Genomic DNA, 27,788 nt, shown 5'->3' with positions numbered 1-27,788 from the left:
CCGGTAATTATAATTGCCTGGGATTTGCGACTAAACGGTAGCCTGTTACAATGTTGAACGGCGGAAAAATCACTTTGGAAATGTACAATATGTTTTCTTAAATTACAAATTATTTCATAAAACATAAACATAATACAATTACCTCGTAAAATACAAAATTCATCAGTATTAGATACATTAGGAAACAATAGAACAGGTTTTCTCTATTTTTTCATAAATACATAAATACATTATTTTACAATTTAGTTATTAACTGTTAGTCGATCAAAAATTTCTAAGAACGGACAACGCCATCTTCTACGGGAAATTTCCTAAAAAAACAAGCAAATAAAAAAACGTCGATTTTTTTTATCCGAAACATTGGCTGGCAGGCTGGCCCCCTTAAGCATTCATTAAGTCTACAACTTTTGTTTTATTTTTAAAACGTTCTGAATTCTGTCTAAAGAGAGGATTATGTAAAATCCAGAACCTATTCACAAAATACAACGCTAATAAATTACACGTTGTGAAAAAATAATTCATCCTCAACTTTAGCCATTTTTGCGTGTAATAAATTCATCACTTCTATTTTATAATGTCTTCTCAGTCTTAACAAATTAAAGACACAAATTCAAGTTAAAAAAAATTCTCATCCACGTTAATAAGAAAATAATAAAGTTATGTAAAATCTATGCGAACAATCAAAAGGTATATTTAATGATTTTTTTTTTTCATGCAATCATGATGAAACTATACAGTCACATGAAATTCTGATTTTATTTATTATGCATCGAAATGACAACATTAGATTAGAAAAATAACTTTTTCAGGAATTGTCTTACACATACTCAATGTGTTTCTAATGTTTATAGGAAATATTTCTATTTGAACTTCTTTTCATGAAAGTTTATTCGCAATGACTGAAAAGTGTCTAGTTGGTCGTTTAGAGGGAAGCCAATGTGGAAGTCACATTTTTATAAAAAAAAACATAATTACCTTTGATAAAGTGGATGAAGAAAGTAGAAAGAATCTTTTTTACAGGGTGTTAATTTTCCTGAAAATCCTGTTGGGCATATATGTGCTCTGCACGTGAAAAAATATTTATTAGATTATTCTGATCGCCAAAAGTATTGCTGTGATCCATTTGATTCTCATGCTAAAAGGAAAGGCACGAGACTGATTACTTTACAATTATGTGAAACAGTGAATCAAAAATTGAGTATTTTGATACCATCTGGTCAGAAATTATGTGTAAAATGTTCTAAAACGATAACAGAAATGATAGAAAAAACAAATATACAACCAATTCACGTAGCTACTCAACCTATGGATCTTCCAGAGCAAGAAGATAATTCACATGTGGAACTTTATGTGAATTCAAATCCAGATACACCTGATAATCAACCAATTACAGAAAATGTATCTACACCAGAATTATCATCGAGTTTTGTTAGTAGTAAGAAGACTGATAACAATAATCCTTCAGTAGAGAGTAGTTTAGGTTTTGTTACAGAGAGTCAAGAATAACTTGCAAGAGAAAGAGGTTTGAAAAGAATTTTAGCCAGCGTTGATGATTTACCTATGCCTAAAAAATAAAAATTATCAAATGAACGTAAAGAAAAATTATGCCAGCAGCTAGCTGAAAATATTTATGAACAATCGGTTGTTATAATAAATGATACTTTTGACACACATTTAAATGTCAATGAAATACCAAAATTGCAAAAGAACAGTAAAGTACTCCAGAAAATCATGTCGAATGTAGTAAAATGTTATGAGGAAGCAACAACTATCGCTCAGAAAATCAAAATATTAACTTTAATGCCACAAGAATTTAATTACATTGATGTAAGAAAATACGTAGACTGCACTAGGTATATGCTGAGAAAAGCTGAGAAAAGAATGGTCTGCGAACAAAATATGGTAAGTTCTTTGTTATTCAAATTTAAAAAAAAAATATGCTCATTTTTCAAATTATACTCTATTATTCAACATCTAGTATAATGATATATTCTTTCTCTTTGAATCAATTCTCAAATCAAATATTTTTTCCATTTCTAATACTTGTTGCCTAAATATTTACAAATGCAACGATGTGAAAATATACTAGGCGGATCTTCTCTCATTAAACAGCTGTTCTATGCAATAAAATCGAGCCAATATTTTTTTGATATTTTTTGGTCTCGACTAGAAGTATTTATTCTCAAAAATAATATTTAAATACCTATTTTTACAGGTGTTTTGGCAGATCCACCAAGAAAAAAAATTTCACACTATTCAGATGAGTTGATTTAGTCAATTATAGATTACTACAGGGATGACAAGAATAGCCGCCCTTGTGCTAATTACAAAGTGTGTTACTGTGGAGCATTGGAAAACTCATGAAAAGGAAAAATGGCCTAAGAACGTTCTTTTGTACTCTTTGAAAGAGTTGTACAATAATTGGACGGAAGATAACAGATCTAACTTCGAGAAAATTCCTGGATTTTCATTTTTTGCTGATTTGCGTCCAGATGATTGCATTTTAGCTGGTGGCCCAGGAACACATACCGTTTGCCTCTACTCAGAGCACCAAAACTTTAAATTGAAAACGAGATCTATTTCTTCGACCTTGGATTATAGAGTTTTGTTAGACTTATGTGTGTGTTCGGTTGACGACGAAGATTCTATGCTTGGCAAATGTTCAGATTGTCCCGGTGAAGCGAGCGTACGTGAGTATTTAGAAACTCATAAGTTTCTCAAGAAAACTGGATCTATCATGTACAGTACATAGGAGCCAATCAATATTGGCAAAAGGGGAGATGATGTACATGGTGGCACTAGAGTGACTTTGTTAAAAAAAATTGAAGACGTGGCGACGACGTTCTATAAAGGATTTTTTTCAGATATTATAAAACTAAAAAAACATCATTTCATTAGTGAGACACAAAAATACTGTTTTACATTTTGGAGAGATAATTTGGATTATGGCGAGGGTCTTGTAAATATGGATTTCTCAGAAAACTATACTTTTATAGCTCAAAATTCAATACAAGCGTTTTATTATAACAATATTCAAGCCACAATTCATCCATTTGTTTTTGTACTATCGAAGTAATGATGGAATGAGCATTGAATGTGCAAGCTTCTGTGTTATCAGCGACTACTTGAAACATAATGCATCAGTAGTGAACTTGTTTCAAGAGAAAGTTCTGGACGAAATTAAAAAGCGATTTCCATGGATAAGCAAACTCATTTACTTTTCAGACGGAGCCCCTACACAATATAAAAACAAGTTAGTATATTCTATCTGATTAAATAGTAATTTTCGACGGTCTAATGTAAAAAATTCCTTTTTGCAGGAATCATTTCGTAAATATTTGTAATCATAGAGAAGACTTTAATTTACTCATTCTTTCCTACAATTTCTTCGCCACGAGCTATGGAAAAGGTCCCTGTGATGGATTAGGAGCCGTCGTAAAGCGCATCATAAGGATAGCCTCTCTCACATTACCTCCAGAAAAGCAAATTTTGACTCCTTATGCTATGTTTCGATATCTAGATGATCACTTGAAAAAGACAAAGTAAATAGTTGTTGAGTGTATCTTACAGTTTGTAGATTATTCGATGGTGTAGAAACTCCATGAACAAATACTAAAAAAAATAGTGACAACCCATAACTTATTTATTGATTTCAGGTTCATTTGGGTCAGTAGTAGTGAATGTGACGCCCGAGAAAAAAAATTACAAAAAAAGTTCAGTGCTGCTCAGACAGTCGTAAATACACGACTATACCACTATGTTCGACCAATTAATAAAACCAGTGCCGAATTCAAAATAACAACACTGTCCGACGATTTGGAAACAGCAGTCTTTAGCAAATCATGATTCTGTTATTATATTAATAGTAATCATTTTTAATATAAACTTTGCTTAACATTGAAAGGGTATGGAAATTAAAGACTTTTATTTCTTGTAAGTTTCAATTTCAATTATTATTAATAAATTACCTTTCCGTACTTCCCCATTTCTGTCAAATATTAATTTTTATTAATATTATTTTTTTATAAATTTTAAATTGAAGATTACATACGCTATAATAAACAAGTGTTTTTTTGAAAAATTCCTATCTCAGAAAACTTTTCATATTTTTCGAGATGCGGGGAGTCATTTAATACGTCAACTCTTCTACTTTCAAGAAAAAAAAATAAATATAAATTTATTTATAAAAATAAATAAATGTCTATTTATAAAAAGTGACAGCTACCGGGTGTACTCTAACGATATTGGTACGCTTTGAAGGTCAATTTGATGCTCATATTCCGAGCACGGTAACTTGGCCAATTTTCAATATTTTTGAACCAACCGCATGTCATTTTTTTTGTCTTTTTAAGACCTGTAATTTGAGACCAGGCGCATTTCAATGGACGCATTAAAACTAGAGATATAGCCGTTTGAAAATGACCATTTTTCTAAAAAATCGAAATCGCCAATTTTTGAAATCGTTTTATTCGAAAATGAAAAAGGGTTATATCATGAAAATTTCAGAGCATGTTCTACTCGATTTGAGCTAACTAAAACCGCCTCAAAGTAGAAAAAAAATTGAATGCGTTTTTTTTTCGACTTTGAAAATGTCTATTTTTGAAAAAACGGCCAACTTTTATCGGCTATATCTCTGGTTCTTATGCATCGATTGAGATGCGCTGTATCTTAAGTGAAAGGTCTTAAAAAGATAAAAAAATGACAGGTGGTTGGTTCAAAAATATTAAAAATTGACCAAGTTACAGTACTCGGAATATGAGCATCAAATTGACCCTAAAAAGCGTACGAATATCGTCAGAGTACACCCGGTAGCTGTCACTTTTTATAAATGAACAATTTTTTTCTTGAAAGTATAAAAGTAGACGAATCAAATGAGACGTCGCACATTGAAAACTATTGAAAACTCGCGGAGCTACGATTTTTCAAAAATAGCCAAAAACAGGCAGATGTTCAGACTTTGAAAAAATATATATGGACATATATATTTTTACGAAAATCTGAGATAGCCAAAAGGCTTCTTTTGACATACTCTATCATAGAAAAAATAGCCGAGAAGATCGGCTGACCCCCCTGCGCAGCCAATCTTAAAAAACTGCTGGAATCACCCATATATACTCACACAGTAGCAACTCGTAGTATAAACGTCATTCCGCCAATTCGCACTCCGCGCTCACTTCAACAGAGACGACCCGGGTGCTACCAAATCCGTCTGGAAGATGGCTTATCAAGTCTAGACGCTTCGCAAGCTCTGTTACGTCTCGTGCATCAACTACGAATAGCTAATGAATGAGACGTTACAATATGTTGACTAGTGGTTGGATATGTCTCACTTATAATAAATGTATGTGGAAATATAAATATGTATGTCTGATAATTGCACTACCTTGATAATCGTAATTTTTAGTTGTTAACAGAAATGCAGCAGGCTCTAACTGCTTGTAGGATTGTATAAATGTAGCAGGCTCTAACTGCTTGTTGAATTGTATAAAATGTAGCAGGCTCTAACTGCTTGTTGAATTGTATTGGATAGGTTAGGTGATTATTGGATAGGTTGAATAATACTGCACGATATTACTTTGTAACAGTCGCGAGTTTATTAAGTAAGTCTTACAGGTACTTATTGACTGACTGACGGACTACTGATCAACTGCCTGAGTAATTTTGTTCATTCCTTTTTATATCTTTTATAGCTCTTTTCAGCTCAGTATTGCGATATGGTGTGACATTTTGTTTTTGCTGAATATAATTTTTTGCGTTTGGTGACTTTATTTAGGAGTGTCATTTACCTCGTATTTCGTCAGCTTTTTGCTGACGTGCGAGTAGTTTAGCTGCTTTGAATTTCATGAATGTGCATTTATTACAAAAAAGGATACGTCGTAAGACGTAACACTTTATTTCAGAGTGTCATTCACCTCGCGTTTCGTTAGCTGACGTGCGAGTAGGTTAGCAGCTTTGAATTTCACGAATGTACATTTGTTACAAATGTAACAAAGCTCGATCCTTTGTTACCAATTCTTTGCGAGGTAAGTGAGACACTTTCGCTCAAGGCAATTGACGGAGAAGAACGAGGAGAGGTTGATAAATGAATTATATAAAGACAGAAATCAAATCTCACTTACAACCTATTATTATTAATCATTCTTCAAACTAAACATACGCGCGCATAACATAGTCTAATTACTAACTAACCAACTACACAATAGAGTAATACTCATAGTATTCACAAATGAATATTTCACATTTCGTCTTTATTACCAATCGCGCACTTAACCTATTACAAACTTACTTAAATTACGCGAACTTATACCAGCACGTGGGCGCCTGGACAATTCGCCGGTCACAACTTTTGTTACTACAAATTAAACTTAAACGCGAACCTTTAGATATCCGGCACGTGGATGCCTGGCTATCCTATTCAACGCGCACCGGCCGTCGCATCACCAGAGAGAGAGTGTAGAGAGAAGGAAGAAAAGAAGGCTTGACCTTTGTTCACCGCTCCTAGCAATGTCGTGGATCCCGGGCGATGTGATGCCGCAGGAAGTACCGGTCGTCGTCGCTGGTCAGATCGTTGCTAACTGCTGGCTGCTATCGCTAACCAGGTATCCACAGGCGACGTTGACTCTCCTTGCAGGGGTGGGCTGGCTGCGGTCGCAGACAAAGCTGTTGCCGGTGGGGTTGACCTTCCTTCCAGCTATCCCAAACTGCACTCTCTACACCCTAGCCGGACTGGGCTTTGACTACTGCACTCTCGTAGGACTAGGCTTCGACTCCTGCACGCACTTATTCTTGCGCTCGTCTTGCAGCCGCTCAGCGGCGCTCGCTCCTCTCCCTACCTTGACCTATTAGGTAGGCGGCCAAGCGACGCGCCGCTTATCGGTCACGCGTTGCGCGCCTGCCAATCCCTGCATGGGCCTAATACTCTCTCTCTCTCTCTCTCTCTCTTTTTTTCTCACTCTCTCTCCGCGCTCCTCAACTTTTTCTTGCGCTCAACTGCGCTGGCCCGTCCTTGGCGCTGAAACAAAAAGACCAAGGGTTAGGCGCATACTTTAATGCGCCTAACTTTGGCCAACACGCCTTGCCGAGTGGAGGAGGGAGAACGCAGACGAGAGACCGGCACACGGCCTGCTCTCGTCACACAAAAAGGATGCGTCGTAAGACGTAACACCCCAGGGCCTAAAACATTGCAATGTTTGCATAAAAATACTTCTGAAATTCAAAGCTACTAGCGGTTTATACAGAAATTTTGCTATGTGTGCACTTTAATTAGTATATAAGGAGCGTGGTTGCTCGACTTTGTACAGTTCAATTTTGACTTGTAATTTACAATGTTTGGATTTCCAAGGAAGCGTCATTTGATGTTCTGCGTAAGTATTTTACAAATTGATTGTAGTTCTTGTTACTTAGTTTCTATTTTTTCTTATTCGTTATTATTATCATTATATATTTTGCTTTTTCTAGTTTGCGGATTGGCAGCATTCCCGTGCGGTAAAGAAAGCCAGACGGGAGGGCTTGCCTTTACCAGCTGCGCCTAAACCCGGGACCCGGAAATATGTGAGAATAGATGTAAGTGTTTTACAATGTATATTTGTATATTGGTATATTGATATATCTGATTAATTTGTTTCCTGTTTGCTTGTTCGTTTCAGAGATTGAATCTCGCATTGCGTTCGAGTGACGCGGACGGCCTTCTTCTTGGGGGAGTACGGTCCAGATGAAGATACTTGGAATCTTCGTGAATTATTTTTTTATGATTTGTTAGTATATTGTAACGGTTATCGTCGAGTATGTGTGGAGGTTTTTAATGATTTTTACAATGTAATCATAGGTCCAAGTGTGGACCATCGATATAATTGTAATTGTATATAAGTGTAATTATATTTGTAAACATAATTGTAATTTTGTAATCATAAATATTTTTTTCCTTTTCTTTTGCAGTCTTAGCCTAATATCTTAAAGCAAATATCTCGCTTCCCTCCCCGCTTAAAATGTAGCCACGACGTAAAGTATTTGGGATGCTGAACGACACGACAATTAATTAGACTTTTGTTGAAAATAGGTCATGTTTGTATTTGACTAGTGTTGATTCGAGAGTTAAGCTTTGTTGAGGAATAGGACAGTGGGTATCAGGGTAAATTTGTATCTTGACGTCTGTGTCGTTCAGGTTTGTGGTTACTGTGTCTAGTTGTATTTCTGCGTTTTGTTTGTTATTTTTTGTCATACTGTCGTGGTTTTGTCGTCCTAGTATCACTAGCAGGTGGGTTATTGAGCTGAAGAAGGCCCATAGTAGGTTCATAGACCAGCCATAAACCATGTGCAGCGTATATCCTCTGATGATGGTATCAATTGTCAAGTTTATTATTTGCAGTAATATTAATATCATTATGATTATTGACGAGATTGATCCGCACGTGATTAGTTTGTTGAACATGTGATTGCACGTGATTTCAGCCAATTTCGCAAGTGTATTTTCTGTAAAAATGTTCTTTGTTGTTCCTTCTCCTGATATCTCTTTAGCTATAATATTTAACAGAGATGCTTTTTCCATGGGGAACATTATTTGTTGTTGTAATTGGTCCAATTCTTGTTGTGAGTATATGCCGCTAGTTGCTAATGAATCTATGGATTCAAATTTCCATTTTATGTTTGTGTTAGGTTTGAATGCTTATGGTGGTATTGCTTCCATTGGTTCGGGCGTTAGTTTTATCCATTTGTTGTTTATTTTGTAGTATGTAGGTATTATGGAGTTGCAGTTCATTGGAGTACCTTTTCTTTTGAGGATGGTTTTGATATGTGTTTTTGGAGTAAGAAACCAGGTTTCATTGCCTGAAATTACTGGTAATTCGTTGTAGCATTCGCTAAGGTGCTGTGCCTTCACTACAGTAGGGGTGCATTTTATGACATGAACTGCTTCTCCTGCGATCCTGGCAATGTATCCAGGTTTCTTCATGATGTTGTATGCGAATTCGTCAGGGGAGAGGATACAAGGGATAGGGAGTTTTGTATTGTTTTCCTCTCTACTTCGCACCTATCTGTAATGACTTTTCTGTAAAGGTCGTTCAGCTGTCTGCCCAAATGCTTTTCGACATATACAAATTTAGAATTTAAGTATGTGAATAAATCTATGTTGACCTTGCTTTTGCTAGTAACAGTATCTTTATCGAATTTGTATTTGTTGAAGTTATTGTTTTCTTCCGCGATAAAGAGTTTTGGGTGTTCTGTTCTTATGAACTCTCTGTAGCATTTCAATATTTTATCTTTGGCTGTTAAAGCAAAGGTCGTGTCGCTAGTGTTTACCATATTATGTCGTCATTGTGTGTGTTAAAATATTTTGTTACTGGACCTTTATATAAAATATCATAAGTATTAGTAAAACATTCTTCTTGAGGTAAAATGTCCCAAAATGTATAACCCCCGTCAGAGTCTACGCAAGTTGTGTCTTGTTACGTCCCGAGCGTAAAGATAATAATTAAATAAGTTAAGGGACTTAGCTGTGTTACTTTCCGAGCGTAAAGATAATAATTAAATAAGTAAAGGGACTTAGCTGTAGATTTTCGATGCAGGCAACGTGACCCGTAGTTCGGCGGAATTCGCACAAAGGGTAGTGGTGGAGTTCGGTGACTCCAATTGTATCCTTCGTTGCTCGTGCTTGGCAGGAAGACTCGGTTGCTGCTTTACCAGGAAAGCTCCGAGTTCTGTTGAATGCTGCTGTCATCACTCCTGGTTGTTAGACTGGGCAGGAGTTCCAGTAGATGGTCCAATAGTCGCAATGCTAATAAGAGAACATAAGTGATAAAGATCATAGCCGCTTGCTATGGTACATATTCTATATGTTACCGGCTCATAGCTAGAGGTACCAGGCAAACATAAGGTAGGTGGAGCACAACCACTCTCGTGCTACACCTCCTTCGTGATTCTGTATTGTGGATACCGTAGGTCAAGAGATGATGTGGAATAGGAGAACATAAGGTTTAAGGAGCTTGCAACTGGTATTACTAGCTAGTATTATTATTACTACTTACTAAATAGTATGTGTATATTATAATATAATATAATATGTGTATAATAGTGAATAGAAAAATATAATATGGAATAGGAGAACATAATATAAGAAGAGCATGTCTAATTGTCACAACGCATGATACATATATATATATATATATATATATATATATATATATATATATATATAGGATTGCGCAGCGATCGTGATACTAAGAGAACATAATATATTCCTATATTATGTTCTCTTAAGAGCATGGCCGCAAGCCATGGTACATATCGCATAGGTATAACTAGTCGCAATTATAATGCTTAGTATTGGGGGCAGAGTAAGCAGTCATTCAATGGTTTACTATGGCCGAATAATATTATGAAAGTTACTTTAATAAATATTCTTTAGGTTACTTTTGATTGCTCGTGGATGACTCGTAGTGCAGTGCCACTCGCGGTTCAAAGGTACGAGAAAAGGTGGCTATCACAACAATGCTCTTGTGTCTACCATTGCTTTCAGTTTGTCGTGCAGAAAGTCTTCGCTTGATATGTATATTATTGGTATTTGTTTTCAATTCCGGGGTCCAACTCTTTCCCAAGAGAAAAGTTGCAGTTGATCTCCATGTAGTTCATTGGGCGGACGTTCTCGTTCCTCGGATATCCGTCCGCGAGGGGCCGAGAATGACCGTTTCCCTGATTTCTAGGTTGTTCATCGCGTTGTTTCTTAAAACAGTCTTCAATATCGTAGCCGCGCCGATTACAGTAGTCGCATAATTTGGCATCATCGCGTTTCATCCGCCGAAGCTCGGTGTTATTTCTTTATGGCTGAGGGTCGCCTAGGCGGTCAGGCTGGCGATCAGGTTGTCGATTCTCGGGACCAGCATCGTATGGACAGCGATTGGAATAACGGTTGTCCGGGCGCGGATCGTCGCATGACCGCCGGTTAGAATAACGGTTATTCCGGTGCGGGCGCGGATCGTTATCGTAGTTAGGTGGGTTAGTGGAGTACGGCCTTTAATTACCGAAAGTGTAATCAAATCTTGTATCAAATCTTCTGTTAGGAAGGTTGCTTCTAAATTCATTGTTCCTAGAATTATTGAAGAAATATTTAACCTTATCCATTTCCATTCGCTTTTCGGTACGAATAGTCTCGGCATATAGCTGCGCGAGAGTTCGATCATTCGATCTTTCTTGGTATTGTAAAATCGTACTCTCCAAATTAGCTATTTTAGATAACAATTCGTTACGCTCGTCTCGATAAATATTTCCGCGAGTGTTGGCAAGTCAATATTGATCTTTCAGCCTTGCCTCATACTCCGACTCACGTTTGTTTAGTCGGCGTTCACGGTTTACTATTTCGATCAAGCGCATCTCTATCTCTTCCGGAGAGAGATTCGCGTAGTCTGAGCTAGCCATTTTACGATTTTTTTTATTTGCGTAGGCAAAAGAACCCAATAGCCGGAGTAACGCGAATAATCGTTGTTTCTATCCCACCGCTGTCACCAAAATGTTACGTCAAAACTTACAAAAAAAATGTAAAAAGGGGACTTAGCTGATTTAAGTCGATCCGGCGGCAATATCGAACTGACTGGCAGAAAATCCGAAAGGGCGTAGTGGAATTCGTTGACACTGAGTAGTCCTTAATCACTCCGGTAGAGCAGATTGCCTCTGCATAACTCGGTTCCTGAGTTCGGGTTAAAATGTCGCTGTCGCCACTCCTGTTTATTGGATGGTGCTGGGCAGAAGTCCCGGCAGTGATGTCAATGGTCCTCGGACAAATTGCTCGATAGTTTTATCGATGAGGGAGGTATCGCACGAAATTAATAACGCGAAAAATAGAATTAAATGTCACTTTTATTCCTCAAACATCTTAATTAAGGTAAAGGATACGGAGGAAAGTACAAAGATATATGACAATAGATCTGTGCGCACGCGAGTAGCGAAAAATATAAAGTAAATGGGAACGTCCGACCGGGTCAAGTGATGGACACTGACTGACTCTCCACTGCTCTTAGTGTTGACTCGGACAGAGATTCCTCTATTTCTTGATTGGATGCAGTCAGCATTTTCTCCTTGGTAACAAAGCAGGTGGAGCTGTTACGTCTTACGACGCATCCTTTTTTGTAACACATGCACATTCATGAAATTCAAAGCAGCTTAACTACTCGCACGTCAGCAAAAAGCTGACTAAACACGAGGTAAATGACACTCCTAAATAAAGTCACCAAACGCAAAAATTTATATTCAGCAAAAACAAAATGTCCCACCATATCGCAATACTGAGCTGAAAAGAGCTATAAAAGATATAAAAAGGAATGAACAAAATTACTCAGGCAGTTGATCAGTAGTCCGTCAGTCAGTCAATAAGTACCTGTAAGACTCAACTCCGTACACACCGGTCCGACAATTGATGATTACCTTACTTAATAAACTCGCGACTGTTACAAAGTAATATCGCGATGATTGAATTGTATCCAATACAATTCAACAAGCAGTTAGAACCTGCAAATTTATACAATTCAACAAGCAGTTAGAGCCTGCTACATTTATACAATCCTACAAGCAGTTAGAGCCTGCTGCATTTCTGTCAACAATTAAAAACTACGATTATCAAGGTATTGCAATTATCAGACATACATATTTACATTTCCACATACATTTATTATAAGTGGGACATATCCAACCACTAGTCAACATATTGGAACGTCTCATTCATTAGCTATTCATAGTTGATGCACGAGACGTAACAATTGGTTCCGGTACGAAAATCAAACAATATATATATTATTGTTTATCTAACAATTTCATTGTTACAATTTTTTTTTTTTGCCATCTCAATAAGTAATTGTGCTTTTTTCTTATATTTTCCCTGCTTCACTCTATTTTGATTTTGTCGAATTCCCCTTGTTTATAAAAAAAAAAAAAAAAAAAAATGTCCATATGAGCAAGAAGTCCAGCACAACGAAGGACACATCCGTAATTAGGAAACTTACGCGATCACAAATTCAATTGACAAGAATCCAAAATTAGAAGACCTTTTAGAAAAAGGACTGGATGAATTAGCTTAAACACTTAACTCTTAAACACTCAGCAAATTCAAGGAAAACAAATTAAAGAAAACCAACGTATCACAAGCCCAGCAACAAACCCAATAAATATGGCAAATTCACATCCAATCAAAATATCTCTCAAAGAATTGGTAAATTATGTCCCGGACTTCGATGGTAAAAATATGCCGCCCGCAAAGTACATCAGGAGACTACGACGAGTAAAAAATCTAGTAGATAACGAAGATGAACACAATGTAGTAGAATTATTGAAAATGAGAATGAAGGGAGAAGCAGAAGAAGCTTTAGGAAACAGCTGTGTGGAAACAATAGAGGAATTAATTACAGCAATACGAAGTCTATATCCAATTCAAGAAGACATACACGAACTGCGTGCTAGGATACGCAAAATAACACAAGGAAATACAGAATCAATTATTCAATATACAAATAGATTATGTCAACGAGTATTAGAAATAAAAAAAATATACAGAATACAAGTAACAAATGAAACAGCCAGAAAAAATTTCAACGAAGAATTAGATGCAGACGCAGCAAAATGCTTTAAAAAAGGAATGCGAGCGGAAATAAAATACGAATTGGGCAACGAGACAACATTACAAGAAATGTCCAAAAAAAACAAAGAAATTGAAAATGACATAAATATTAGAAAAGCAAAAGACAATGTGACAATTAATAACACATATGCTGACTACAATGATTATTATAATAGACCTGAACTACCAAAAAAAATTATGATATGTCAATTTTGTCATGACCCCCAACACGAAGCACTATTTTGCCATTCTGCAGCATGCGTCTATTGCGAAGGATCAGATCACTTTTCCAATAACTGTAAAAATTCAGTAGACAAAATCAATTTGATATGCAAATACTGCAGCCAAAAAGGACACTCAATAAGCGCTTGCCCGCTAAACAAACGAAGAAATATTCATTGCCAATACTGTCAAGAATTAAGACATGAGGTAGGTCAATGCCCCTAATTGCAGACTACATAAAATGTTGGAAATGCGGAGAAACGGGACATGAAGCCATCAAGTGTAAAAATAAGATCACACAAAAAGTAAACAAATGCGATATTTGCGAAGAGGGAAGTCATTTAACGCAAGAGTGCCCTGAAGTCTTTTGTAAAAAATGCAACAAAAAAGGTCACTCTATCAAATTTTGCACAACAGGTAAAAATAGATCACCTTGTAGAATATGCACTCTATGCCAAGAACAGGGATATGAAAAACAAGACTGTGAAGAAGCGCGAATATATTTCACAGAACAAAGAAGAAAATCAAGTTACAAGTGCCAATTATGTGATCAATTAGGTCACACAGCAAAGAAAAATTGCGAATACACAACAATCTGCAAACCCTCAGCAAACTCCACAAAACTACAACACCTACAATAGAAACTACAATAACGGCTACAGAAACAATTTTAACAACAATCAAAGGAAAAAATTCTGCGCTTATTGCAAAAATATGGGTCACACAGCGAGTGAACGTAGGAACCTACAAGCACTAAAAAATTACCCACTTCAATATTTCAATCACATGCGAAGCTTGCAACGAAACAGGACATAACTGTGAAAAAATTAAAAGATTACAAGAAGAAAGAATATTTTGCAGAACCTGTAAAGGTGTCGGTCATACAACAGAACAATGTCGCAAATATGGGATAAACTCGGGAGCTCCTTTGGGAAGGAATGCCTAAGGAATGAGCAGACAATAAAAACGTTCCACGACGAAACATCCACTCTCCCAACACAAACAAAACAACACATAGATATATACAAAAATTCGAAGGAAATGTAAAGAAAATAGAGAGTACCATGCTACAGACAGATATAGCTAAAAACAGTACTGATATTAATCAACAAATTACAAACGACTATAAAATATACATTGTCAAACTTAAAAACCTTCTCAAGTACATAAATATTTGAATCAAACTCAAATAACAAACTGCAACTACTCGTAGACAGTGGAGCACAACTAAACATTATCAAGAATAGCAGCATTCCACAAAAGCATTTAAATAGAAACGAACAAATATCTATATCAGGAATCACAGAAGACGTCATAAGAAAAATAGGTTCAACACAAATGCATATTGCAGATGAACCATTTAATTTCCATGTAGCACCAGATAACTCTTCTATACCTTACGATGGAATAATAGGAATCCAAACACAGATTAAGATTAGATAGAGGTTACTTGGAAATAAACAATCAAAAAGTGCCATTGAAAGAAACTAATAGCAGAAATCAAACAAACACATTTACAGTACAAACATCAAAAGAAATTAATGAACATCATGACACATGGGAACCCATAGCATTTGAAAAAAAATACATAGTAGACAAAAATGATATCGAAACAAATACAACACACAGCAAAGAAGTATCAATACATAAAGATATAACACAAATCTTAAATATAATAAGTGACATACAAAAAGAAACGAAAAATAGTACGAATGATCAAATATATGGGAATCCAGAAACAAAAACCTAACTATCACTCAAGCTTGGCACAATTTATTGGAAATATTAGTAAAGCCCTGGAAGACGAATCCAATAAAACCGAAGAGAATTATACTATTAATGATTATTCAAATTTTTGCGACATGTTAAAAGATAACGTTGCAGGAGAGATTGACAGAAAATATGACAAAATAACGAACCAGCAAATTCACATTATGAATGATATAGAAAATAACTTCAAAAACATTAATAAAAAATTCACAGCTAAAGGAACTAATTTAAAATCGACACATATACACATATACACATATACACGCAACAAAATCGCACAAAAAGAGACACAAGAACACGAAATAAAAATACGACGAGAGCAATTGATAAATACAATAAACTTAGATAATACACCTGACTCAACGTAAAAAAGAAAACATAGAAAATTTAATACTGTCATTCGAAGACATATGCTGGTTAGAAGGAGATAAACTTGGCAAATGCAACATAGAAAAACACGAAATTAATTTAACTGATGATAAACCAGTATGTTAAACAATTTCCTCTGCCATATACATTCAAACAAATCGCATGTGATGGAACAAAGAAGCTAATTGCAATAACTTAATTAGACCCTCAACAAGTGCATATAACGCGCCAGTATGGATCGTGCCAAAAAAGGGAAAACAAAAGACGGAAAGAAAAAATGGAGAATGGTAATAGATTATCGAAAATTGAATGCAAATATATCTATTCCAGACCCATATCTTATACCCAACATATTAGAAATTTTCGACTGCATAGGAAAAAATAAAGTTTTCACCACCATCGATATGGTTTCTGGATTTCATCAACTAAAAATGAAAGAATCAGATATACATAAAACGGCGTTTAGTATCCCTGGCTTGGGACGTTTTAAATTCAAAGTATTACCTTTCGGACTAATCAACTCATTTAGGGTCTTCCAAAGAGCACTAACAAAAGTACTCGGAGACCTATTGGAAAAAGGGTTCTGCTACCTGTACATCGATGATATAATTATCGTTGCAAATACGGTTGAAGAACATAATAAAAGATTCAAACTCATAGCAGAAAAATTAAGAATGGCAGGATTAAAAATTGAAACGAGTAAATGCAAATTTCTCCAAAAGGAAGTAGAATTCTTAGGCCACATTATAAGTGAAGAAGGCATCAAAACAGACCCAAAGAAAATAGAAGCAATAAAGAAATTTCCTATCCCGAAAACTATCAAACATATCAGAGAATTCTTAGGCCTAACAAGCTACTACATACGCTTTATTGGACACTTCTCACAAATAGCAAAACCTATCATAGATTTACTGCAAAAAGAACAACTATTTATTTGGACTGAAGAAAGACAAAAAGCATTTGAATAATTAAAAAATGCCCTATGCACAACTCCAGTTCTTCAATACCTAGATATGAAAAAAACATTCATCATTACAACAGATGCTTCAAACTACGCGCTGGGTTATGTACTCTCTCAAGGAGATATCGGTGATGACAGACCAAAGTTGCATTTGCATCAAAAATCTTAAAATCAACAGAGAAAAAATACCATATGTACGAAAAAGAAGCACTTGGCATAGTATTCGCAATAAAGACATTTAAGAATTACATATACGGAAACAAATTTACCATCGTTAGTGATCACAAACCATTGTTATCCTTCAAATCAGCAGATAACAATTCACGAGTACAAAAATGGAGACTAAAACTAGCAGATTATGATTATGATATTATCTACAAATCTGGCAAATTAAATACAAATGCCGATGCACTATCACGAAATCCGATGGAAGATATAAAAATAAATGCAGTTACCAGAGCACAAAAAGCAAAACAAGAATCAAAAGAAATAATAACAAATGAACGACAAGTACAAGAAAAACAAGAGAAACAAATCAAAATAACAAGAAAACAATACAAAGAAAAAGAAAATAGAAATAAAAATATTACACAAGCACAAGTACATATGGAAAATGAAGAAAATACAAATAATGAAGCAAAAATACAGAAACAACATAACATTCGATTTACGAAAAAACCCATCGAATCAAGAAAAGACAACATTGTACATTTTATCGACAACAAACATCAATCATTAGATAACGACTAATAAAAAATAAAAAAGTAAATAAAAAATATAAATGAAAGACTAATAAAAATCAAACAGATACAACCAGACAAAAATCTACAGCCCCAGGAAATTGAAATAATACAGTCAGGAACAAAAAATATCTTTATTGCCTCTCTTGACACAAGACAGTCCGCTATGAAGTTAAAGGAGAATCTCAAAGGTCTCTTCAAATTATTAAAAACATTAATAAATTGCAAAAAAATAACAACATTCACCATCTCAAGAGACCTACAATTAAAAAACATATGTTGGGCCGAAAAAGAAAACATTCTAGCAACAACATTCGAAACTTCTGAAACTAAAATTACACAGGCCTGCAAAATAGAGAGTCATCACTGTTCTTTTACAACTTACGATCATTTCCGAAGTAATTTTTGGCGTAGAATTAGAATCCGTCGTCAGAATTGCTTCATCACGTCAGGTTTTTGAGTAATCGTCCCCTAAAGGTCGAAAAAACACGTTTTTGGCCATATTCAAGGCTTGATTACATCGTGAGTTTATATTCTTTTCAAAAACGGTTGACGGCATCTTAAAGAAGCACTTTTTCCCTTCAAAACCCATTTTTCAAATTTAAGATATCATTTTTTTTCATCAAGATATCATCAATTGAAGTTTGCCATTTTTGAGGTTTCACCATGAGCTTAAAAGTTCGGCTAATTTTCCTGGAAGAATACGATATATTTTTTTTAGTTTTTTTTTATAATGATTCTAGAACCACGATTACCGTCTAGTGAACCGTTAAAAATTTCAGAACAATTGCCAACATTCAATAATTATCTATCAACACTTATACAAAACATGCAGAATATTGCATGCTTAGCGCGAGAAAACCTCGTAACAGCAAAAGAAAAATCAAAAAAATATTATGATCGCCACATAAACCCTTGCAATTTCAAAATAGGAGATCAAGTATGGCTCATTAAAGAACCTAAACCAGGAAAATTAGAAAAGAATCACAATCTGGGTCCCTTTGAAATATTAAACATCACAGATAAATATAATGTAACAATAAATAAGGGTGGAAAACCGAATACAGTTCATGCAAATAAATTAATATTACACAAGAGTATATAAACTGATAAACTTTTCTCTGTTTTAGGACCAAGAAATCATGTTTTCAAAAATAACGTTATTCATTACATTCTTTCAAATTACTTATGCATACATTGGATATCACTGCGGCACCACAAACACTAACATCACAACATTCTCCCTACTGGATGCTGACGAATGCGACTTTAACACACTCAACAATAGTAAATGTAGAACTTATCCAAGCAGCCAAATTTAGAGATTTACATCAATGCAAAATTGAAATCCATCGGACATTATTCCAATGCGGATTATTCGTACATCTCGAACCTCTGAACAAAACGGAGAACAAGAATACTTGTATGAATTGAGCCATGAATAATGCCAAACTATCCACGAGACGAGAATTTTTAAATATGACAATTTTCATAAGATTGCTGATTTAAAAATAAACGTCACAACAACCAAGGGCATAGACTTCGCTGGCGATGCAGGAAGCTACAGCGGCGTAGCCTACGCAGACAGGTTCGGATCGTGGAGTAAGATACTTGTTCAAAGCACAATTAAAATCACATTAATACAAGCCTATGCGAAAATTTGTCTGAGTAATGACAAATTACATTTAAGCTCAGGAACGACGTGTAAATTTTCAGACTGTTACGATGACCACCGTTTCTCGTACCTTTGAACCGCGAGTGGCACTGCAGTACGAGTCATCCACGAGAAATCAAAAATAACCTAAAGAATATTTATTTAAAGTAACTTTCATAATATTAATTGGCCATAGTAAACCATTGAATGACTGCTTACTCTGCCCCCAATACTAAGCATTGTAATTGCGACTAGTTATACCTATCCGATATGTACCATGGCATGCGGCCATGCTCTTAAGAGAACATAATATAGGAATATATTATGTTCTCCTATTCCATATTATATTTTTCTATTCACTATTATACACATATTATATTATATTATAATATATTATAATATAATATTATAACACATACTAGTAAGTAGTAAGTAGTAATAATACTAGCTAGTAATACCAGTTGCAAGCTCCTTAAACCTGATGTTCTCCTATATTCCACATCATCTCTTGAGCTACGGTATCCACGATACAGAATCGCGAAGGATGTGTAGCGCGACAGTGGTTGTGCTCCACGTACCTTATGTTTGCCTGGTACCTCTAGCTATTCGCCGGTAACATATAGAATATGTACCATAGCAAGCGGCTATGATCTTTAACACTTATGTTCTCCTATTAGCATTGCGACTATTTTCTATATTTCTACGTATAAGATTTCATATGTACTCCTTCTATATAAGCATACCAAGCATGATGCTCCTTCTCTATACGTTTAGATCACACCTTTTGTTCACTGTAATAACATTCACTCCGGTATCTGTATGGTGAATCACCTTGTTTGCCACATCACTGTAGGCAGAGCACGAGTCTGTTCCTGAACCAAGCCTCACAAACAACACGTCATGGACAAACACGTCAGCGCTACGTCACGAGCCCCTACCATAGCCAGACAACGCCTTACCCATGTCATACCACGCCTTCAACCAATCAGCGGATAGACAGAGGTCACCCCACGCATCGAGCCACTCCGAAGTAATTCTGGAGGGGGCCACCCGCATTTTCCAGCTCATAGCAGCGTCGTTGCGAGGCAGTCAGTCGTACTCCACTCTTCGACGAGAGCATACGCGTAGTCTTCTTAAACCCTCTCGATTCTTTGTACTACCGATTCAGTCTTAGTTCAATAAAGGTGTGTTCTACTTTAACTTGAGTTGCATTTATTCGCGTGTGCGACCCTTTCTATTTCGGACAATGGGACCATCTACTGGAACTCCTGCCCAGTCTAATAACCAGGAGTGGTGACAGCAGCATACAGCAGAACTCGGACCTATCCGGTAAAGCAGCAACCGAGTTTTCCTGCCAAGCACGAGCAACGACGGATACAATTGGAGTCACCGAACTCCACCACTGCCCTTTCTGCGAATTTCGCCGAACTACGGGTCACGTTGCCTGCATCGAAAACCTACAGCTAAGTCCCTTTACTTATTTAATCATTATCTCTTAGCTCGGGACGTAATACGACCCAAGGGAATCTAGGGAGAAGTACAGGCCGAGGTGCCCATCGGCAAGCGAATGGGAAGATAGTTGGAGCGAGTCCCCGACTTCGGATGAGGACGGGCCGGAGGAGGCGGGGTTGGTCAGTCGCAGACCGAAGCGCCGGAGTACTTGCAGGCGCTCAGGCCTGCGTCAGCCCCGACGTTACAAACCGGTGGACGCGGTGAAGGCCTTTCGCTCTTGGTCGCTGATGTTTTCGGGCGACGGGGGAGCGGACGTGGACGGTTTCGCAAGCGATATTAGGAAATGCCAGGATTTTTACAGGTTGAGAGTCATCACTTTCTTCATGGAAGTACTCCGGGCGGTAGGCATAATATTAACGGGGAAGGCGGCGCTCTGGTACCGTAATAATGAAAATACTTGGCGAACCCTCGGGGAGTTTCTCGCCGATTTAAAGGAGGAAGTTGGAAGGCATTATAAGCGGGAGGATTTATACCAGGAGTTACGGTTAAGGATACAGGCAGAGGGAGAGACGCTGGGTGATTACCTAACCGCCTTCCAATGTATCGTTCGCCGTTTTGATAGGCCTCCTTCAGAGAGAAGGCAGGTGGCGATTTGCAAGGAAGGTTTGCATCCCACCTTCGCGAGGTACGTGAAGTCGTTTGCTACGCTCAAGGAACTGAAGAGGGTAGGCTGCGAATGTTCGTAAAAACAATCTTTATATCCTTTGGTGCGCCTCATGATTCGTAAAAACCATCTTTATATCCTGTGGTGCGCTTCATCTTCGTAAAAACCACCTTTATATCCTTTCGTGCGCTTCAAATTTCGTCAGGCTTGTCTACATTACTTCGGTGCGTTTCATCTCCGTAAAAACCATCTTATATCCGGTGGTGCGCTTTATCTTCGTAAAAACCATTGTTATATCCTTTGGTGCGCTTCAAACTTCGTCACGCTTGTTTTCATAACTTTTTACTCTTCAACTTCGTAAAAACCATCGTTACATTATGCCGTTCGCTTCAGCTTCGTAAAAACCATTGTTATATCTTTTGGTACGCTTGAAACTTCGTTAGGCTTATTTCATAACTTCGATGCGCTTCGTGATCGTAAAAACCATCGTTACATCCTGCGGTTCGCTTCATCTTCGTAAAAACCATCTACTTATATGCGTTGGTGCGCTTCATTTTCGTAAAAATCATCTTTATAGGAATGGTGCACTTCATCTTCGGATATAATTCTTTATATCCTTTGGTGCGCCTCATGATTCGTAAAAACCATCTTTATATGCTTTGGTGCGCTTCATCTTCGTGAAAATCACCATTATATCCTTTGGTGCGCTTCATCTTCGTGAAGCTCATCTTCATAACTTCGGTGCCTCATCTTCGTAAAAACCATCGTTATATCATGCGGTGCGCCCCATGATTCGTAAAAACCATCGTTACATTATGCCGTTCGCTTCAGCTTCGTAAAAACCATTGTTATATCTTTTGGTACGCTTGAAACTTCGTTAGGCTTATTTCATAACTTCGATGCGCTTCGTGATCGTAAAAACCATCGTTACATCCTGCGGTTCGCTTCATCTTCGTAAAAACCATCTACTTATATGCGTTGGTGCGCTTCATTTTCGTAAAAATCATCTTTATAGGAATGGTGCACTTCATCTTCGGATATAATTCTTTATATCCTTTGGTACGCCTCATGATTCGTAAAAACCATCTTTATATGCTTTGGTGCGCTTCATCTTCGTGAAAATCACCATTATATCCTTTGGTGCGCTTCATCTTCGTGAAGCTCATCTTCATAACTTCGGTGCCTCATCTTCGTAAAAACCATCGTTATATCATGCGGTGCGCCCCATGATTCGTAAAAACCATCTTTATATCCTTTGGTGCGCCTCATGATTCGTAAAAACCATCTTTATATCCTGTGGTGCGCTTCATCTTCGTAAAAATCACCTTTATATCCTTCGGTGCGCTTCATCTTCGTGAAGCTCATCTTCATAACTTCGGTGTGCTTCATCTTCGTAAAAACCGTTGTTACGATGGCCACCAATTCTCGTACCTTCGAACCGCGAGTGGCACTGCACTACGAGTCATCGACCAGCAATCAAAAGTAACCTAAAGAATATTTATTAAAGTAACTTTCATAATATTATTTGGCCATAGTAAACCATTGAATGACTGTCCGCAAAACTAAGCATTGTAATTGCGCCTAGTTATACCTATGCGATATGTACCATGGCATGCGGCCATGCTCTTCCTATATTATTTGGTAATAATTTCTCCTAGTATTTAGTATCACGATCGCTGCGCAATTCTACACATATATATATATATATATATATATATATATATATATATATATATATATATATATATATATACATATATGTATCATGCGTTGTGACAATTAGACATGCTCTTCTTATATTATGTTCTCCCATTCCATATTATATTTTTCCATATTATATTATACACATACTATTTATATAGCTAGTAATACCAGTTGCAAGCTCCTTAAACCTGATGTTCTCCTATATTCCACATCATCTCTTGAGCTACGGTATCCACGATACAGAATCGCGAAGGATGTGTAGCGCGACAGTGGTTGTGCTCCACGTACCTTATGTTTGCCTGGTACCTCTAGCTATTCGCCGGTAACATATAGAATATGTACCATAGCAAGCGGCTATGATCTTTAACACTTATGTTCTCCTATTAGCATTGCGACTATTTTCTATATTTCTACGTATAAGATTTCATATGTACTCCTTCTATATAAGCATACCAAGCATGATGCTCCTTCTCTATACGTTTAGATCACACCTTTTGTTCACTGTAATAACATTCACTCCGGTATCTGTATGGTGAATCACCTTGTTTGCCACATCACTGTAGGCAGAGCACGAGTCTGTTCCTGAACCATGCCTCACAAACAACACGTCATGGACAAACACGTTAGCGCTACGTCACGACCCCCTACCACAGCCAGACAACGCCTTACCAATGTCATACCACGCCTTCAACCAATCAGCGGATAGACAGAGGTCACCCCACGCATCGAGCCACTCCGAAGTTATTCTGGAGGGCCCCCCCGCATTTCCCAGCTCATAGCAGCGTCGCTTCGAGGCAGGCAGTCGAACTCCACTCTTCGACCAGAGCATTGGCGTAGTCTTAAATCGTCTTGAACTATTAATCTCTTTGTACTATTAATTCAGTTTTAACTCGAATAAATGTGTGTTCTACTTTAATTTGTATTACATTGATTCGCGTGTGCGACCCTTTCTATTTCGGACAATGGGACCATCTACTGGTACTCCTGCCCAGTCTACCAACCAGGAGTGGTGACAGCAGCATTGAGCAGAACTCGGAGCCTTCCTGATAAAGCAGCAATCGAGTTTTCCTGCCAAGCACGAGCAACGACGGATACAAATGGAGTCACCAAACTCCACCACTGCCCTTTCTGCGAATTCCGCCGAACTACGGGTCATGTTGCCTGCATCGAAACCTACAGCTAAGTCCCTTAACTTATTTAATTATTATCTCTACGCTCGGGACGTAACACCATCTTCTTTACATCCTTTGGTGCACTTCATCTTCGTAAAAACCATCTTTATATCCTTTGGTGCGCTTCAAACTTCGTTAGGCTTATCTTCATCACTTCGGTGCCCTTCATCTTCGTAAAAACCATCGTTATATCATTGTGCGCTTCAATCTTCGTCAGGCTTATCTTCATAACTTCGGTGTGCTTCATCTTCGTATAAACCATCTTTATATCCTTTGGTGCCCTTGAAACTTCGTGAGGAAAGAGATGCAAGAGTGAAAGCGGGGGGAGTGAGATGGAAGAGGAGGAGGGAGAAGGATTGGACAACACGATAAGAGAAGTGGGAAAAATTAGTGGTGTAGAAGATATAATGGAAAAGATACCGGCTGATATAAGGGATTTAAGAGATGCATAGGTGGATGGAAGGAAATAATGGACAGAAATGTTTAAAGAAATAATGGGAAAAATGGAAAGAATGGAGGCAGAGGGGAAAAAAGAAGAGAAGAAAGATGGGAGAAAGAAATAGGAAAAGTTAGGAGAGAACAAGAGAGAGAAAAAAAAAGCGGAAGAAAGAAATAGACGAAAGAAGAAAGGGAAAAAGCAGAACGTAGAGAAAAGAAACTGCAGGAATAATGGGGCGAGAGAATGAACCAGTTGGAAGAGAAAGTAAAAGAAAAAGAAAGTATAGAAGGAGGGAACAAGAAGCAAAGAGGAATAGAAGTAGGCAATAAGGAAGAATTAGAGTATATGAAAGAAAAAGTGGTTAGAGAAAGTAGAATAAACAATATAATAGTGACAGACTTAGAGGTTGAGTTAAAATGGGAAAAGAAGGGAGAGCAGTGGACTGGTTAAGGGGGAAACTAGAAATGAAAGGAGAGACAGTGAATCTGAGAAGAATAGGAGGGACAGCGGGGAGGGATGATCGGAGAGAAATAGGAAAAAATATGTGGCAAATTAGATGCGCTTCATGGGAACAAAAAGAAGGAATTATGAAGAGGAAAAAGAAGCTGAGGCAGAAAAAGATCTTTATAGATCAGGACTGGATGTGGAGGCAGAAGAAGGTAAGAAGGAAGTAAGAAGGAAATCGAGAGAAATAAAAAGTAAAAGTTAAGAGGTAAAGATGTGGCATGACGGGTTGAAGACAGAAGAAGAAGGTGAAGGAGTTGAGAGGTGAGGTTGAAGGTGGTGGAGCGAGAAAGAGGGAAAAATGGTAGTAAAAAGGCTTTCGAAAACAATAGGGATAAAATAGAGAGAGAGGGAAGAAAGGCAATAAAGATACTATTCTAGAACGTGGCGGGATTGAGGAGCATAGAAGAAGACGACTGGGAATATGTTAGGGAATTTGACATAATAGGGCCAACGGAAACCTGGGTGAAGCGGAAGGGTCAAGAACTAATGTGGAGAAACAACTGAAAGGGACACATAGAGTGGAGAGACTCAAGAAGGTAAGGAAGAAGGGGGAGAGAAATAGGGGGAGGAATAATGGCGGTAAGAGAGAGGAAAGGGATGAGTAAGATTGAATGGAAGAAAGAAAGGTCAAGTGAGGTAATAGTAGGAGAAATAAAGATCGGAGGGAGGAAATACATGATAGCATCAGTGTATATGCAACACGAGAAGAATGAAATCTATGAATACCTACGCGAAGAGATAGAGGAGAACAGAGGAAAAACAATAATTATAGGAGGCGACTTCAACGCAAGAACAGGAAATGAAGGGAGAGAATGGGAGACAGAAGAAAGCCTAGAAGAAAGAAAGGCCAAGGATAAAGTGTTAAACGCAGAGGGAGAAGAAATGATAAAATGGCTAGGGCTTAGCGATAAATAATAACGAATGGGAGAAAAGAAGGAGATGAAGAGGGAGAAATAACATATATAGGAGCGAGAGGAATGTCAACGATAGACTATGTAGTAGGTAACGAGGAAGGTGATGAGGCAATAAAAAGGGTTTAAATAAAAGAGAGGGTAAAGTCGGACCACTTACCAGTAGAGATGGAATTGGGAGACAAAATAGCGGAAGAAAGAAAAGAAGAGGAAGAAAGAATGATAGACGACTGGAGCGAAGAAGGTATAGAAGGGAAGACGATAGATATAGATTATAGATTATAGATTATAGATGGATAGACGCAATAGAGGGAACAGAAAAAAGGAAAGAGATAAAAAATAGAGTGAAGAACGCAGTTGTAAAAAAGAAGATAAAAAAAAGGATCGAAAAACAGCTGGTGGAGAAAAGAATGCAAGATAAAAAGGGCTAAGGTGATGGCAGAGTTAAATAAGGTAAGAAAAGGAGAAGGAGACAGAGGCAAATACTTAGAAGCAAAGAGAGAATACACAGAGGAAATAAGAAAAGTAAAAGAAGATGAGGGGAAAAGAGTGGCAGAAGAAATAAGAAAAGATAAGACGAGAAGAAAATTCTGGGTAAAGTGAATGGCAATAGGAAGAAAAGAATTGGATTAGATGAAAATATAGGAAAAGAATAATGGTTAAAGCATTTCAAGGAACAACTGGGAGAGAAAGAAAAGCAAGAAAGCAAAGGGGAAGAAACCGAAGACAGCGAAGGAGAGGAAGGTGAAGAAATCAAAGAAAGAGAAGTAAAAGAGGTAATAAGAAAAATGAAAAAGTAAAAGGCGACAGGAGAAGATGGTATAGCAAATGAAGCGTGGTGGAAGGCACGGAAGGCTTGATAAAAGATATGACAAAATGCTTAAACGGAATATGGAACGGAGAAGGATATCCGGAAGAATGGAGGAAGGGACTAATAGTACTAATATATAAGAAAGGGAGGAAAGAAGAAGTAGAAAACTATAGAGGAATAACGCTGATGGAAACTGGATATAAAATACGAGGTGTGATCAAAAAGTAAGGTGAATTTTTATTTTTCTCAAAAAATATTTATTTATTCATCAATTTTTATTTTATCTACTTCAAAGTAATCCCCCTCGGATATAATGCACTTGTGCCAACGCTTTTTCCAATCCTCAAAGCATTTCAAAAAATCATTTTTTGTGATCTTGTTTAGTTCATCCTTCGATGCCGTCTTTATCTCCTCAATCGTGGCAAAACGCCGTCCTTTCATGGGCCTCTTCAGTTTTGGAAACAAGAAGAAGTCACAGGGGGCCAGATCTGAGGAATACGGTGCCTGTGGCATCGTTACTGTGTTGGTTTTAGCCAAAAATTCGCGCACAAGTAACGATGTGTGAGCAGGGGCGTTATCATGGTGCAAAAGCCAATTTTTATTTTTCCACAAATTCGGACGTTTCTGGCGGATTGCTTCGCGCAAATTGCGCATAACTTGACCTGCGGGTAATATTCCTTATTTACTGTTCTACTCTGTGGCAAGAACTCATGATGCACCACGCCCCTGCAGTCAAAGAAAACTGTAAGCAAAACCTTTACATTTGATCGAACTTGGCGTGCTTTTTTTGGTCTTGGTGATCCAGAAAGCCTCCACTG

The 27,788-nt window shown here is 37.2% G+C and overlaps 1 protein-coding gene across 3 annotated transcripts in view; it reads left to right on the top strand.

Annotated features, from left to right (window-relative positions):
• Window positions 1–27,788, top strand: part of LOC131673122 (uncharacterized) — a 974,862-nt gene that overhangs the window by 923,909 nt on the left and 23,165 nt on the right. The gene's annotated exons all lie outside the window — the stretch shown is intronic.

The sequence above is a fragment of the Phymastichus coffea genome, unplaced genomic scaffold (assembly GCF_024137745.1).
Source record: "Phymastichus coffea isolate CEN01 unplaced genomic scaffold, Cenicafe_Pcof_1.1 PCOF00013, whole genome shotgun sequence".
NCBI classification, from domain to species: Eukaryota; Metazoa; Arthropoda; class Insecta; order Hymenoptera; family Eulophidae; genus Phymastichus; species Phymastichus coffea.
This window is presented reverse-complemented; position numbering and strand designations above follow the sequence as displayed.